Source organism: Perca fluviatilis, chromosome 4, assembly GCF_010015445.1.
Source record: "Perca fluviatilis chromosome 4, GENO_Pfluv_1.0, whole genome shotgun sequence".
NCBI lineage: Eukaryota > Metazoa > Chordata > Actinopteri > Perciformes > Percidae > Perca > Perca fluviatilis.
In genome coordinates, this window is record NC_053115.1 from 12,394,352 (window position 1) to 12,410,727 (window position 16,376).

The following is a 16,376-nucleotide window of genomic DNA, read 5'->3' on the forward strand; positions in this document are numbered from 1 at the left end:
AAACCTCCTCCATCCCTGGAGCTTCTGGTGCAGGGGCAGCACTTACAAAAAGTTACAGGGGGCTGATAGGGCAGAGCAACTCTGACTTCTTTGAAAGAAAGATTTAGGGGGAGTGATTAAATGTGTCTGTGTGTGTGTGTGTGTGTGTGTGTGTGAGAGAGAGAGAGAGAGAGAGAGAGAGAGAGAGAGAAAGAGAGACAGAGAGAGAGAAAGAGACAAAGACAGAGAGAGCTCACATGAGAGGAAGTGCACGACACAAAAAAGTCAGAGGGTTGTGTCAAGCAGTTGACTGTGACTCCCTCTGTCAGTGCACAGCCGGGCTCCAGCGCTGCAGCACCACTCCCCTGTCAAAGCAGGATCTATCTTCTCCCCCCCGACCCTCCCACCCTGTCTGACTGCGGCCTCTGTGATTGACTGAACTGCTGTGGGAGCACCGAGGGACCTCTCACTGGATGTCAGCGGACAAAACCGGTAGGTGATGTTGCACATTTGCACATAATATATCTATCTGTGAACGAGTGTGTAACAGCTATGTAAAAATGTGTCCATCAATGTCTCTATATCACCAGGAAAACATGGAAGTAATCTTTTATGTATTATCCTCTGAAGAGAGGATTTTGATGTGGACACAGTTTTGCCCAAACGGAAGGTTCTTGTTGTTACTTTGGTTCATCATTACTGTTACTACCGGCAGATGGTCAGCTTTGTTTGGCTTCGGCTGTGAGAAGCTGGGGTTTGCTTTGGATTCAGTGTAGCGGCTAACCTTTACATTGATATCACTGCAAATGCTTCAAAATCATGAAGACGTAAAATGTGCAAGAAGAACATTGTGGTGAGCAACAGCAAAACACAATAACTGTACCTCATTTTTTATTTTTTATTTTTTCATTTGTTTGGTTTTGGACGTTCTCAGGATGGGGAAAGGGGAGAAAATTGGAAACAGCCCCCAAGAGCTAGTCTGTCCAGGAAAAGTATTAAAGTGCAAAGAATGAAGGAGACACACAACAACAGTCCCTCACACTGCAATGCTTAGGGAGACAAGCATAGAGAGACAGAGATGAGAGCAAGAATTTGTTCGGAAAAAGGCTGGAAAGATGTTTGGTTGACACTGAGAGTTAATTAAATTGCTGTCACAACATTGGCTATCCTCTGTACTGAAAAAAAACCCCTGTATATTTAAAAAAGGACAGCAAAAACTGAAAAAAATGTTGACATGGTAATGTTGTCAATTCTTGCTTGTGCATGCATACTTTTTTTGCCCATGGACACATCTTTTTATAGAAATCTGAACCAGCCCTGTACACAACATTCTTATTCGATTAGAAATTAATCAAAAAATAAGTAAAAACTTAGTAGAGTCCACTGTATAGCAGGTTTAGCTTTTCACCTCCCCCCCCCCCTTTCCGTGTTTTTGTGCACAGTACATAAATCTTGCTGCTTAAGATAAAATGCTGGTCTCAGCCTTTCTCACCCAAAACACTAAACTTTCGCTCTATTTTTACTCTCCCGTGCTGCTTCATTTTTAGAGGCTTGTCTACGTGGTTTGTTGGGTTATAAATCAGACTGTAAGTCCTCTGTGTTCTCTCTGAAAATAATGGGGGTATAATGATGATATTTGGGGTTTATTTGACCTTGTCCCTGCATTGATGAACACAAATTCCTGTTTTAGGGATTTAAATACTGATAAAAAAAGGACCCTTCCACCCTGTCCAAACGTATATACGCTTGTTTTATTTCTTGGAATTCCACGTTTTAGCATTATCACTCAGCTGTGCCTCAGAGTATCTGATCATCAGTTTATTTATGGTAAGAATGAGAGCTGAAATTATCAACCCCTTGATCGATAAGTTGATAGACAGAAAATGAATGAGCAATCATTCTGAAAATTGATTCCTTGTAATGCATTTTTAAGCAAGAATGCAACCATTTCTAAGCAACGATATAGTGGTTCCAGCTTCTCAAATGTCTTCTGTGAGAGTGAACTATCTTCGGATTTTGGACAATTGATCAGACAAAACTGACATTTAAAGATGATATTGAACTGGTGGTGGCTTTTTATTTTTATTTTTTTTTTGCTGTCATTTTATAGACTAAATGACTATTGATTAATCGAGAAAATAAACATATTTAAATCTGAAGCCATATTTCATTTGATTAGGGGAGAACAAAGAAATCAGTCTAAGCAGCCAAACTGTATAAATAACTTGATAAACTTGACGGTCTATATTTATGTCATAGTGATAAATCTTCATACTCTGGGTTTGTTTGGTTTGTAAAGGTCGAAGGGCAGCAGGTTAAGAAGCCCCAGTCAGCTGGGAGTGGCCCTCAGGGACGTAACTCTCCCTCTCTCAGGGTCTCTGAACCCGATACCTCTCTGTGAGCTAACAGTGGTTAACAGTTACAGCTCAGCCGTGGAGGACGAGCCTCTCGTCCATGAGTATACGCTTCCTTCTGCGTTGGTGGTTGTAGTTTGGAAGAAAGAAAATAGTTCCTACGTGAAACTGCACACAACCAGCTTTGTGGATTATCTTGAGTAGCCGGGTCATGCTTTTAAGAGACATTGCTATTGAGTTTTTCAAATGTGTTTTTCTGATGATTTGAGCCCCACAAGCCGAGTGCCATCTAGATCCCTTATATTCAAGAGAAGGCAGACATCTCTGCGGCCGATATCTCCAACCCTGGGCAAGTCACACCAAAACAATCTAGATTTAGGTAAGATTTGATTTTGGGCTGAACAGCCCCTTTAAGAGGGTTCTTCATCACAGCACAGGCTGCCCACTGAGAAATGAAGAAGGAACTCGAGATACTGATCATGATACTAATGAGCGGCTGATAGTAAGTTCACTTCGATCTCTTAAACCTGAACAGGCTGTTGTTTGTGTTAAGATAACAAACAATAGATGCAGTCATTTATTTGTGTACCACCCCCTAGTGGAAAAGTATTTTTACTGCAAGAATCTGGTCTAATTTAGATGCAACTGCCATAGGGAAGTTTAATTGTGTATGGAAAAACTGTCCGAAAGATTTTGTCAGGGAGGAAGCAATTTAACTAGTTTCAGAAATGACTGTACATAGATGGAGTTTTAGCAGGAAATATAAAAGTATAAAGTTGTTGCCTTTTCCACTTTACATCATCCAGGCCATGAGTTAAATGGCACAATGAATTTTGAAAATGTATCGTTTCTCTCATTATTTTTTTGATGTTTCACTCGATAAAAGTTCTTAATTTCTCTATAATTTAAGTATAGAATTTTTCAAAATGAGCATTAACTCAACAGCAGCTCAAGTGCAATCACCACCTTGCAGGTTTATTCAGTTTGACATGCAAGGCATGCAACAAACCTTTTCAAAGGGGTACACTCTGTTCTAAACGCTATGTTTTGACCTTTTTCCACACGTGCGCACACGGGAGTGTGAAGGCGGTGTAAAGCAACACTTTCCAGCATCACAGTCAGTTTCCAGAGAAACTAGGCGAGCGTTGAGTGCTATTTATTCCCTCTGTGGGTTGACTTTGCTTTGCTGTTGGGAATGGAAAGGCTTTAGAGGCAACCCACCACGGCGAGCAGCCTTCTCGGTTCAAAGTTACCGCACAGCTGCTAGCTGGAGCTTAGCGTGGCTTACCTGAACACACACAATGGTCTTTATTTTAGAGTTCACGTACTTTACAACCACTGTTTTACATACGCAATGGAGCTTTTTTTCTTAGATGTTCGCAACAAGCCAGTGATCTGTAGATTCCTGGTTCAGTTGAATTCTTTTTCTCTTTTCTGCATTTTACATAAACTGGTGATTTAAAGCTGCATTGACCGATTTTTTTGGTCACTTTGGGACAGTGGAACAAGTTGAAAACACAACATTGACATATCATCTGCTTATAAAGGTTTTGTGGCAAACATGTTTTGGTCTCCACCAACTACTAAGGGATTTGGCTCTTTAGTAGCTTAATGCTTAATATGTTCACCAGCTAGTATCTAACTTTGTCCGTCTGCTGTTTGATACTTAGCAGGTAGTGTACAGTGGATTTATCAGAGCTGTCTGCTGCTGGCCACATGGTTGAGAGCAGCGGAACTGAATCAAAACAGTAAAGTTGCAGTAAAACCAAAACAATGAGCTAAAATAAGCTAAAGAGACAGAGACAAAGAGAACTCTATGCATATGGCTGTCTGTGTCTGTTTGTGTGCATGTCTGGGTTTGCTGTCTACATCGGTGCATGTCTCTGCATGCATGTGTTTGTCTGTAAAGTAGGATAACCCCCTGGCATAGTAAAAAACAAATTCTTGTTTTGCGGACCCCCAGTCTCCACCCAATACAAGGAAATCTGTGCGACTGATAACTCCACACATTCCACAGGTCACAATAATGTACTGTGGCATTTCCGTCAGTGGATCCTCCAATATCACGCACATTATCCACATCAAACCTTCAATACGAACAATTACGCATGCAACTACAAAAGCCGCCACTAGACGTTTGTTTAGGTATGTGAGCGTGGCTATGTGGTTCTGGCAGCATGGCTGATTGCTTATCTTAATTATTTGCACCCCAACCTTTTTCTCTCTCTAATCACTTTCTCACTCTCCCTATCTTTTGCCGGACTCCTTTTCTTTTACTTTTGGCAATCTGCCCTGCAACTGCTGCTCTCTCCATCACCGTATTGCCTGACTGCATTCCTCTCATTCCTACTGGCTTCCTGTGACTGGAAGAGGAGTGAGCCCTACTGGCCACACAACTCTACCTTGGAGTCCTATCCATGTATGCAATATGTGTCTTTTTCCTTCTTCACTGTTCTGCCTTTCAGTTGTTTTTTTACATCCTCTTTGGGATTCTGTATAAAACTACATCTCTATTAAAGTCTGGCGACAAGATTTCAAGGATGACTTTTCCACAGCATCTCGCTCATACTCTCATTGCACTGTAATGTAGGGATGCTTTAACTGAGGGATCTAATGACTGTCCCTCTCTCTATGATCCAGTCAGGCCCACATGCCCACACATATCCAAAAACTCACATGCTACCCAGCAGTGGCACTGCCACTGCCCTTGTGATGGCGGAGACAGTGTAGAAATAGTGTAAGGGGGGAAGATAAGAAGAGAGAGCTCTATTTACATCTGATGACGATGATGATGATGATGATGATGTGATGATGATGATGATGATGATGATGATGATGGTAACAGAAACACAAATATTGGTGCCAACTATATCATTCCTGGTAATAAAAACTCACAGTGACCACTTAGTAGCCTTAAGATATTGTTTCAAATGTTATGGGAAATTAATGTCGGTTTTTCATGGCTATAGTTTTAATGTAAACATTTCTGAATGACTCACTGTGAAACTTTCCCATTTGTGTATCAAAATGTCATCAAGGCTGTATTCTATTTCATAATCAGCTATTAGGCACTTTAAATATTTGCATTAAAATGTACTTGGTGACATAGTATCCCTAACAGTACAGCATTCAACTTCAGAGCCATGGATGGACTTTCTTTATTTTGCTTCTCAGAATTGGTACTTGCTTTCAGATATCAGCTCCTACAAGTATCATTTTAGATTGTATATCATTTGAACATGTGGCATACATAACCTTGGAGCGGAGATTCAGAGACCTGTTGACACAACTATGAATAATGAGGTGCTGATGATGGCTTATGAAAATATTTGTAAAGGCCACAACAAAACAGTGAATAAATGAATATTTTGATATTTTGATTTTCAAATAAACGGTTTTAAATAAAAATTGAACTTAAGCAGCAACAGTTACCAAGCACTTTCGACATCTACAAATAGAACAAGCTCTGTCTCAAGCATGTGCTGTTCAAAATGGAAGATCTGCCAGAAATTCAATTTGCTTGTGCGTATCTCAAATGATTCAGGACACAGTCAAACCCGTGACTGGGGGATGGACTGTCAAGTCCTGCCAAGAGCACAAAAGGAAAAGACATACTGTTGTTGAAATTAGACTGAGTTTTGTTGATAGCATTTTTTTTTTTCTTTCAGGCAGTAATTTCCCCCTTAGGTACACAATTTAACTGAGCAACAGCAAAGCTATTGACCAGGACTGGCCTGGGTCACATGAAATAAAAGACTGACTCAGTTTAACTACATGTTGGTGGTTTGTTCCAGATTAGTTTATCTTAATGGATCGAGTGATGTTGTCTTTGTTTTGGCAGAGGGTGGATTTGGCCACAAGCAGGATGAGGAAACTGTAATAGACAGTGAGAGTTCAGTTTGGGAGAGGACATGTGAGAATAGGCAGCACTGCAAGTTCAATATTTCTCTCTAAATTGTGGCGGAGTAAGTGGAATAAAATGGAAATAAGTAAAGTACAAGTAGGCCTACATTAAATGTGTACTTAAATAAAGTTTAAAAATTAAGTGTGCGTGCCAAGTGCACACTGTAAAAAATACAATAAAAATAAACTTTAAAAAAACAAGGTGTGCGCACACACACACACACACACACACACACACACACACACACACACACACACACACACACACACACACAGCATCCTTACCCAGCTGAGTTCAGCAGATGGAGCCCTCACACCAGCAGCACACACGCGGATGAAAGTGAGACTCCCAGCAGTTAGCAGCAGTTTCACCACCGACAATCAGTGAGAAGGAGACGGACAAGTGGAGAGCAGCTTTCGGTGACGGGGGAACAGAATAACTCTTGTATAATCACCGAAACATTTTGAAGTGCCTCGATACAACACCGCGGGCTTATAGCTTTCTGTTTGAAGCTCTGGATAGACAAGTTTGTCCGTCTTTTTTCTGACTATTTCTACCTTAAACTGGCTGTCAGACCCTCCGGTGTCGCATGAAGTTGGAAATGCGCCGTGTTTGAACTTCACCTCCAAACGGTAGGCGATGTTTAACGTTATTTGCTCACGTGCACCGTTAAGTTTAAGCTAGCAAGCCCGGTTAAAACGTGTAGCCTAAATAGCCTACTTAAAAAAAAGAGGCTATAATTAAAAATGTATATCGACTGCTACTTTACTGCTTTCTTGTTTACAAGAACGCGTGTCAGCTACTTGAACTTACGTAGTGTTGCTTACCTTGTTGTGTGATAAAAATATCAGCTGCTGGCTCTGTCTACAATACGTACACTGTTAAATCCATGTTAAACTTTTCTGGCTGCGTCCAAACTCAACAGGTGTAAAAGCTCACCTGGCTAAGATTTGCAGTTCGATTTTGTACTCTTTTTATTTAAAGAAATGCACTACAAACCACAAAAAATGGCCATAATGATTTACAAAATCAGAATAAGTGTACATGTCATGAGGTCATGACCCAGAGTCGGATGATACACCGATAGTATAGCTACATTATACCTGCCTGAACTAATTGACTGTGTGTGACAAGGTGCCCTGGTAATTGTCGTAATCTGACAGTCAACATGACTATTTTAAGTTGATAAATAGGGCAAATAATTATGTAATTATGGTATTAAGGTCTCATTGTTAGTGCTGTGTCTAGAATTTCCTACTGGATGTATTTCTGCCCATAACGTCATTGAAAAGTTTGACTCATTAGGCAACACATGTTTGGTTGTTTGATGGACCATGGGGTGGGCAGCCGTGTTGTGTGAGTTTGTGCGCTGTATTATGACAGATGTCTTAAAAATGGTTAGATCCCACCCAAGCCCCTAATTCAGTCCCTAGAAAATGAAAACACACATACATACACACGGCAGCCATGCGTGGAATAATGTTCTCATGTGTCCAGGTTCCCTCTCTGGACGGGATGAGGTCATAGCCTTAGTACTGTTGCAGGGATACAGTTACATTAGTTTCATGTGGGACATGCCAAAGGAATCGACACCACCTATACTCTGCCCCTTTCTGTTGCCTGTTAAATTTAATTTCATTATTGCTTTGAATGGGTAAATGTCTGCCTGTGTGAATGCATGGTTGTCTCCTCGGCGTGCAAATACTGTATCCAGGCATGTGTGTGTGTTTACAATAGCGTATCACTGTATAAAGACTCTGACCATAATAACCAGCCCTTTGTGCTACCTGATTGGTGTCATCTTGCTCAAACAGTTGATCACAAAGACCCTTTCGCTCCACAAGTTGGGACAAAGCCTTTGGGTTTGGCTTTGTCACAGTCATTAACACAGACTAGGCCTTATATGGCTAAAGGTTGAAGTGAAACTTTATCACTATCATCTTAGAAAAAAAGGTTTACTTTTTCCCACTTAACACTGGAGATGTGGAAATTCTGTTTGTCTCTCTGTCTGTGTTGTTCTTGTAGACCTTTTGATGTCCACAGAAGTCACCTCTGTGCTTCTACAGTTGGCATCAGCTGCAAGTCACGCTCTCGCCTAACTAGTTGTAAGGTAATGCTTGCAATTCATTATTATTACATAGTTCCACTGCAATGTGGTTGCTAGCAGTCAGTGTTGTTTTGAATTGCTGGGTTTCACTTTGCATAGTGGGCAACCATCTAAAAGAAATTCACAGTTATCTAATAAAACAAGATGGTCATGTTTATTTAGAGCCTTTTCCGAGTATTCAATTCACCGTGTGGTTTAAAACATACTGTAGGAGTAGGGGTGGAGAGGTGTGCTGGTTGTTTTGGTTTCCTTTTTTGAGTTTCCTTAAGAGTTGGCTAAGAAAAAGTCTTTTAATGATATTTATTCAGTAAATTTCAAAGAACCCCAAATTAGGCATTTTAATGCTTACCTGCCTTGGATGCCTTTCTCTGTTTTATATCATGATGAGTTCAGGTTGGAAGTAGGGCTGCAATAAAGACTTTCATTATCAATTAATCTGCCAAGTTTTTCCTTGAATAATTGATTAATCATTTTGTTTAGAAAACGTCAGGAAATAAATTTGGATTACAATTTTGCAGAGCCCAAGATGACGTATTCAGATTGCTTGTTTTATCCAAAACCTCAAGATATTCAGTTCACTATCGAAAAGAGAAAAGATGAATCCTTTGTCAAAATAGATGTGGAATTATTTTCTATTCATCAACTAATCAATTGACCTACTAATTGGTGAGATGTTGGAGATATCGGACTAGGGTTGCATCTAACAATTATTTTCATCATCGATTGATCTGCTTTATTAATCCAGTAATTGTAAGGTCTCTACAATGTCAGGGAATATTGAAAAATTCCAGATAACATTTCCTAAAGCCAAGCTAATGTCATAAAATGTTTGCTTTTATTGCTTAAAATATGACTTTAATGATAAACAATAAATCAGTTAATAATTTCAGCTGTTGATGGGACACACATTCAAAATGTCTTTAATGCCTTCGGCTTAATAAATTGAGCTTATTAAAAGTTCAGTGGATTGCTTTCTTTTTTTACTTTGCATGCTGCATGGATGACTAAGATGAGGTTCAACCCTAGTTGAGTAAAGTGTGATAGAGAAACTTGTTTGAGAAGCTCCTCTATTGACCCCAGGTAGGCCTTTGCTTATATAATAAGAAACACAACAAAGACAAAGTCAAATTTAGTGATGAGGCCATCATCCAAACATATCCATCCATATCCATTTTGGGTAGGCCTATACCTTTGTGCTGCAGGCAAGTTGTGAAAATGAATATCAACCTTTTCCCAGGAAAGATAACCTTTAAAAGTCCCCAGTGTTTTCCCAGTGTGTGCCATAGCAGCGCACTGACAATAGGGACAGTGTTCTGGACCGGCCAGAGCCCCAGATCACATTTCCTGTTCCTGATTTAAGATCAACTCAGCTGACTACTGATACAAGCTGCTCCTCAAAAACACAGCAACAGGACCATCGCTCTGCCTGTGTATCATGTGAGTGTGTGTGTGAGAGTTGTAGGGCAAAAGATAGAGAGTATTGGGGAAATCAACAAAGACAGTAACTTTATCAAAACCAGCAGTAAAAGCAGGCTTGTACCAAAAGACAGTACGCTTATTCTTACTGACAGCAGGATGTATTTAAAACAAATAAGCCCTTCTGTGTACATAGTCTTCTTACCTAGTGTGCAATAACAGATTGTGATACAAGGGCGACGAGTAGGAAGTGGGCATGAGAACCGGTTCTCTCTGTCAAATTCCCCCCTCTCCCGCTCTTCATGCCAGGCGTTTGTACAAATATAACTATAAGTCAGTATTTGTGTGTGTGTGTGTGTGTGAGAGAGAGAGAGAGAGAGAGAGAGAGAGAGAGAGAGAGAGAGAGAGAGAGAGAGAGAGAGAGAGAGAGAGTGCGTAAAAGGCCACATTCACTCAGGTAACATCTGGTAATGGCAGGATCATAAAGTGGGGGTGGATCTTAGTACTGTAGGTGAAAATGAGGTGCACAGACCACTGACCTGAATCATTTACAGTTTCTTTTGAAGCACATAAAGGAAGTCAGCTGGTGTTGCCGTCAGGTCAAACAGTGGCTCATGCCTTCATTTGCATAACTGAGGGCAATTTCAAGGTGATAATTTCTGTGTGGTACTGTATGTCTGAATGAGGGTGTGTATTAGCACTAATGCACTGTTACCACTCTCTCGTATGAACAATGAGCAGCTGCTCAGTCATGAAAGTATCCGTGTCAATTCTTTTAGCAGTAACACATATTGTGAGTGTTCTTCTCGGGCAACACAGAGTTTCAGTCTCATGCCAACCGTATGACAGCTCCCTGCGTCACATTTAGCTGTTTTCCCCCTCCGAAAAAGATGACCCTTTGGAACCCACAGGAGAAAAAATGAAACCATTTCAACAATTGTCAGTCTGTTTTGGCTGTGAGAAATCATGGTAGAGAATCACACTAAAGGACATGCTAGCTTGTGACACTCTCATACACACACAACTTTACAGTGAGTTGGCGACCCCTCATCTTTTTCCCGTGCCGCCTCAGGGACACAACATCAAGAGAAGTCTTATAACTGCCTGATCTCTGAACCTTTGGTTGAAGAGAGTGACAGAGACATTATAAAAATGTACTGATGACTCTGAGAAAAAGAAAAAAAAGACTAGATATTGAAGGACTCTCATATTTGCCTGTGCAATTGTCCTGTTGACATCAAGTGGAGGAATGTATGGTTTATGTTGTGTCATAATAAGTTGTTACTTCATAAGCCTCGGGGGAAATGAAGTGTGGTATGCTTTACTGAGTTTATTGCAATGGTAAAACAAACATCTCAAAATGACATATAGGCCACATAGTCTTGGCATGACAAAGATTTTTGACAAGGATTCCTCACAATTTGTTTGTAAATTTATCAGATAATTGACAGATAATTAATTTGATTATTTTCAAAGTTGAATAATCATTTGAGTGATCAAGTAAAAAGCACAAACATTGAATGGTTCCAGTTTCTTAAATGTCATTATTTCCTGCGTTTCTTTGTTTTGTGTCACAATAAATTGAAAACCTTTGTGTTTTGGACTGTTGGACATAAAGCAAGCAATTTAAAGTCATCACCTTGGGCTCTGCCCTGGGTAATTGTGGTTGACATTTTCTGGCATTTTATAGCAAAACAATTACCAAACAATCAATCAATTAATTCACAAAATACTTTGCACATTTATCCATAATGGCAGACTGATCTCATAAAGGGGCTTATGTACGACACGCCAATTCGTATGCCATTTTGTCATGTTTTACACACGTGACGTTCATGCGATAGTACGGCACGTTCTCGCGATAGTACTGCACGTTCTCGCGATAACACGTGTGTGTGTATGTTTACATCCGCTGTATACAGCGTAGACATACACGTGGATGGCTCAAAATGCGTACAGATGACACGCCATTTGGCTTTAGGAAAGTGGCGTGTATGTTTACGCAAAGTCATGATGCCATGTTGATAATGGTAAAAACCTTAGATTTATCCATTAAAAAGATATGCAGGATATGACATTTATTAGTAGTTATTAGTATATATAAATATATTTTACAGTTATAAATCCCAACAAGTAGCCTAACAATAATACATTTTTTTGTCAACTTCACTGAAACATTTATGTCCTGCAATTTCTGTTTACTTATCTGCCAACAATATATATATGCCAATACTGGCATAAGCCTATATCTATGAAGGTAAATATGGTGCAAAACGTGAGAGCTTGTAGAATACAATGTGAGAACTTGCAGAACAAAAAAATTTAACTTGTATGTTAAAATTTGCACTTGTAAAATAAAAATGTGCACTTGTAAAATAAAAATTTGCACTTGTAAAATAAAAATTTGCACTTGTAAAATAAAAATGTGCACTTGTAAAATAAAAATTTGCACTTGTAAAATAAAAATTTGCACTTGTAAAAATTATTCACATTTGAAGTCACAAAAAGAAAAAAAACATGAGAGCTTGTAAAAAAAATCTGAACTTGTAAATTGAAATTTGCACTTGTAGAAAAAATATTCACAAATGTGTAGATTGATATTTGCATGAACACAATGACAGCTGCAAACTTGTAATGCAACATTTACTCATGTACTTTTTTTTACTCAGGTTGATTTTCCATCACAACCACAACTCAGTGATTACAACCTCGAATCTGTCACTGTATGCTCTCACGCATCACCAAGAGGCGAATCTGCGCCTCGACTTTTGCAACACTTGTTGCGATACATTTGGTGCAAAACTAATTTGTACCTGTGGACTTAGGCTGTGGAGCTCTGATCCAACAGAACGGGGAAAGCAGGGTTTCTATCGCCAGATGAGGGACAACTCTGTCCGGCTTATTTAGCTATGTCGCATGGAAGCCTGGTTGAATAGCAAGCTAGCGTTAGCTAACTAACCAACCAGCCTGATTCTAAATAAATACCTTTTAATTATCTTAACACTTTTTAACAGTCAAACTGAAACACTGGCGGTGAGCTCCAGGTCCTGCAGCCGCAGACGGACCGTCACCAGCGGGTATCGGCCGCGGAGCAACATCGCTATTATTGCCAGAAAGCTGCGCCGCCGACCTACCCCTGCAGTCGAGCTCCAGCGGGGACACAGAGAGCCCCGCACCCGGTAGCAGCTCACCGCTAGTGTTGTGGAATAGCAAGCTAGCGTTAGCTAACTAACCAGCTTCTAAATAAATACCTTTTAGTTATCTAAACACTTTAACAGTCAAACTGAAACACTGGCGGTGAGCTCCAGGTCCTGCAGCCGCCAGACGGACCGTCATCAGCGGGTAAAACGTGCCAAGTTCTGCATCCCGCCAAGACTTCCATCCATAAGGGGAAATAAATAATGATTTTATAAGGCAAAGTAGCTACTGTTTAATTAAAATGTAGGCTATATACATTCCTTTGTCATGTTCATCAATGATGATTATAATTTTACAACGTTTAGAGACATCAATGTTTTATCAGACTATCATTTCCTTGCTACCTGGGTGCAAATCTCGCAGCAACGAGGGTTAAGAGATGACGCATTATTCGGCAAAAAAATTATGCTGCTGCCCGCGAGGTGGATGTAATTCTGCAGAAGCTATTGTTGCTGCCTGCCGGGTGCAATGATTGGCAGTGAGGCACAACATCAGCAAAGCAAGCTGTGGTCATGGCCGGGGATGTGCCGATGCTACCGGGCGCGGGGTCTCTCTGTGTCCCGCTGGAGCTCCGACTGCAGGTCGGTATCGGCAGCGAAGCTTTCTGGCAATAATAGCGATGTTGCTCCGCTGGCCGATACGCCTGGTGACGGTCCGCTCGTGCCGGCAGACCTGGAGCTCACCGCCAGTGTTTCAGTTTGACTGTTAAAAAGTGTTAAGATAATTAAAAGGTATTTATTTAGAATCAGGCTGGTTGGTTAGTTAGCTAACGCTAGCTTGCTATTCAACCAGGCTTCCATGCGACATAGCTAAATAAGCCGGACAGAGTTGTCCCTCATCTGGCGATAGAAACCCTGCTTTCCCCGTTCTGTTGGATCAGAGCTCCACAGCCTAAGTCCACAGGTACAAATTAGTTTTGCACCAAATGTATCGCAACAAGTGTTGCAAAAGTCGAGGCGCAGATTCGCCTCTTGGTGATGCGAGAGAGCGCATACAGTGACAGATTCGAGAGGTTGTAATCACTGAGTTGTGGTTGTGATGGAAAATCAACCTGAGTAAAAAAAAAAAGTACATGAGTAAATGTTGCATTACAAGTTTGCAGCTGTCATTGTGTTCATGCAAATATCAATCTACACATTTGTGAATATTTTTTCTACAAGTGCAAATTTCAATTTACAAGTTCAGATTTTTTTTACAAGCTCTCATGTTTTTTTTCTTTTTGTGACTTCAAATGTGAATAATTTTTACAAGTGCAAATTTTTATTTTACAAGTGCAAGTGCAAATTTTTATTTTACAAGTGCAAATTTTTATTTTACAAGTGCACATTTTTATTTTACAAGTGCAAATTTTAACATACAAGTTAAATTTTTTTGTTCTGCAAGTTCTCACATTGTATTCTACAAGCTCTCACGTTTTGCACCATATTTACCTTCATATATATCATCTCACTCATCGTAGCCGGCTGTAGTAAACCCATTCTCTATCCACACAGCTATTTGCAGGCTGATATGTATGCGGTTGAAGTTATTGACAGCCACTTGCACACACGCCATACACATACTGAAGAATGTGTGGGCAATTGGGAATGCTATTAATACACTTATAAGCGCACACACATATGCCACAAACTTATAAAAACAAGTGGTGTGGTGCTATTAATATGTCAAAAAAACAGCAATGCAACTCAGTGTCCTAAAACACATGTGCACTTGCATTATTACACACAATAACACAAGTGTTTACTGACAGGTGACACTAAAAATAAGTTGGCATGGTTACATATATTGAAACTTACACAAAGAGCCACAGTGCTCCTTCAAAAGAAACAAAGGGGCACTATTAATACATTGGTACCAACACACTCCAGCACTGATGCACTGATACACGTGTACACGCACCCTCAACTGTCGCACAAGCAGATCCTACTTATGCAAACACAAAGAACTGCTGTGAACACTCAAAAGAAACAACTGCAAGCTATTAATATCTTGGCGCATATAGGATGGACACACAAGCACACACACATAAATGGATGCACACATACGGAGATTGATACTCCAGCTGCTCGGAAGCAGAGGGACAGAATGTCCCCAACAGCTGTGGATTCCTCTAAACTTTAGGACGGGGGAGGGACAGAGAAAAGGACGGAGAGATAGGTGGTGGGCTGGGAGAACTGATGAAGGTAATCGGCATGGTGGAGTAGCTGTTATAAAATTGCTACTGTGTGTGTGTGTGGTGTTGTTAATACAGAGCTCAGTGCGAGCCTGATTGTAAACATAATGAATTTACACTCGGCACAAGTTGGCATGCTTGATATCTTACTAGAAACAATATTAATTGTATTTGTTTATACTTCACATGACATTTTGTATTTTGTCTCTGAACTCTTGCCCTTTCTGCTTTGTTGCTCATCTACCCATGCAGGCATAAACCTTGAGCCTGCTGCCAGTGTTTATGTATACAAATAGTAGCTAGCACTTAACCTGATGTGTGACTTCCAGAAGTAACTCTATCCAATACCACTGTGGAGTTCACGCCAACAATAAACAAAGCACATTTTAGGGCCACAGTGTGGATATAAATACTGCTGAAGGACATCTGTAACTCTCAAACTGGAGAAATGAGCCAATGAAGCCATTTAACCAAAATAGCAGCTAAATGAACCAAGAGGATGTTATGGTGCAGACTAACTTTAGAAACAGGAAGTCACTGTTTCTGTGGGAGTGTGTGTTTGTGTATGTGTGCATGCACGTACCAGTAAAGCCTATGCATATGTGCAGATGTGTGTGTGTGTGTGTGTGTGTGTGTGTGTGTGTGTGTATCAGTGCTTTAATGTGTTGCTGCAGAAGGCACACAGAAAGAGGATGATGGTTGTGAAACGAATATGCTATTACAGAAACCAGAAGTTTGTCTCCTGCCTATTTTTAGCACCACAACGCTCAAATGAGAGAGACAAGCACACACACAGATCTTATCTAGATGCAGTTCTCCTTATTTTTTTAAATGTTCCAGATTTTGTTGTATAAATAGCATTTCTTTTCAGTTTTAAGATATGTATCTTGCATTTTTAGAGCACAATTGATGAATAGCATACCATGGAAAACAATGTTAGCTAATAATACCTGCACCATTGTACTACGTTCTTTTTGTGGTGTGATGTTACAGTAAAACAAGTGCAATTTGTAAATGTCCTCTTCTGAAGTCTTGGTAAGATGATAGGAAGCAATCCGCAGCTTTTTAAACCTTTCAGGGTCAGGGTGGAAGAAACCTTGACTGTTTAGTTGGCTCTAAACATGCATCATGCTGTGACCGAGCTAGTTTTGTGTCCTGTCAAATAATGAGTCACACTGCTTCAGTGCTTCACTGCTACATAGCTTCAGTGTCAGTACAAAAACTAATTTGCGTGGAAGAGTAGCC

At 40.2% G+C, this 16,376-nt stretch overlaps 1 protein-coding gene across 4 annotated transcripts in view; it reads left to right on the forward strand.

Annotated features, from left to right (window-relative positions):
• Positions 1–233: 233 nt before the first annotated feature.
• LOC120557555 (histone deacetylase 7-like) overlaps positions 234–16,376 on the forward strand; it is a 44,791-nt gene continuing 28,648 nt past the window's right edge. Inside the window, exons 1-2 of one of the 4 annotated variants that reach the window (XM_039798009.1) lie at positions 6,555–6,869; positions 8,263–8,347. The gene's annotated coding sequence lies outside the window, so the exon portion shown is untranslated. Of the gene's footprint in view, positions 472–6,554; positions 6,870–8,262; positions 8,348–16,376 lie in introns of those variants that run through there. The other 3 variants (XM_039798010.1, XM_039798006.1, XM_039798007.1) reach the window with 3 other exon arrangements.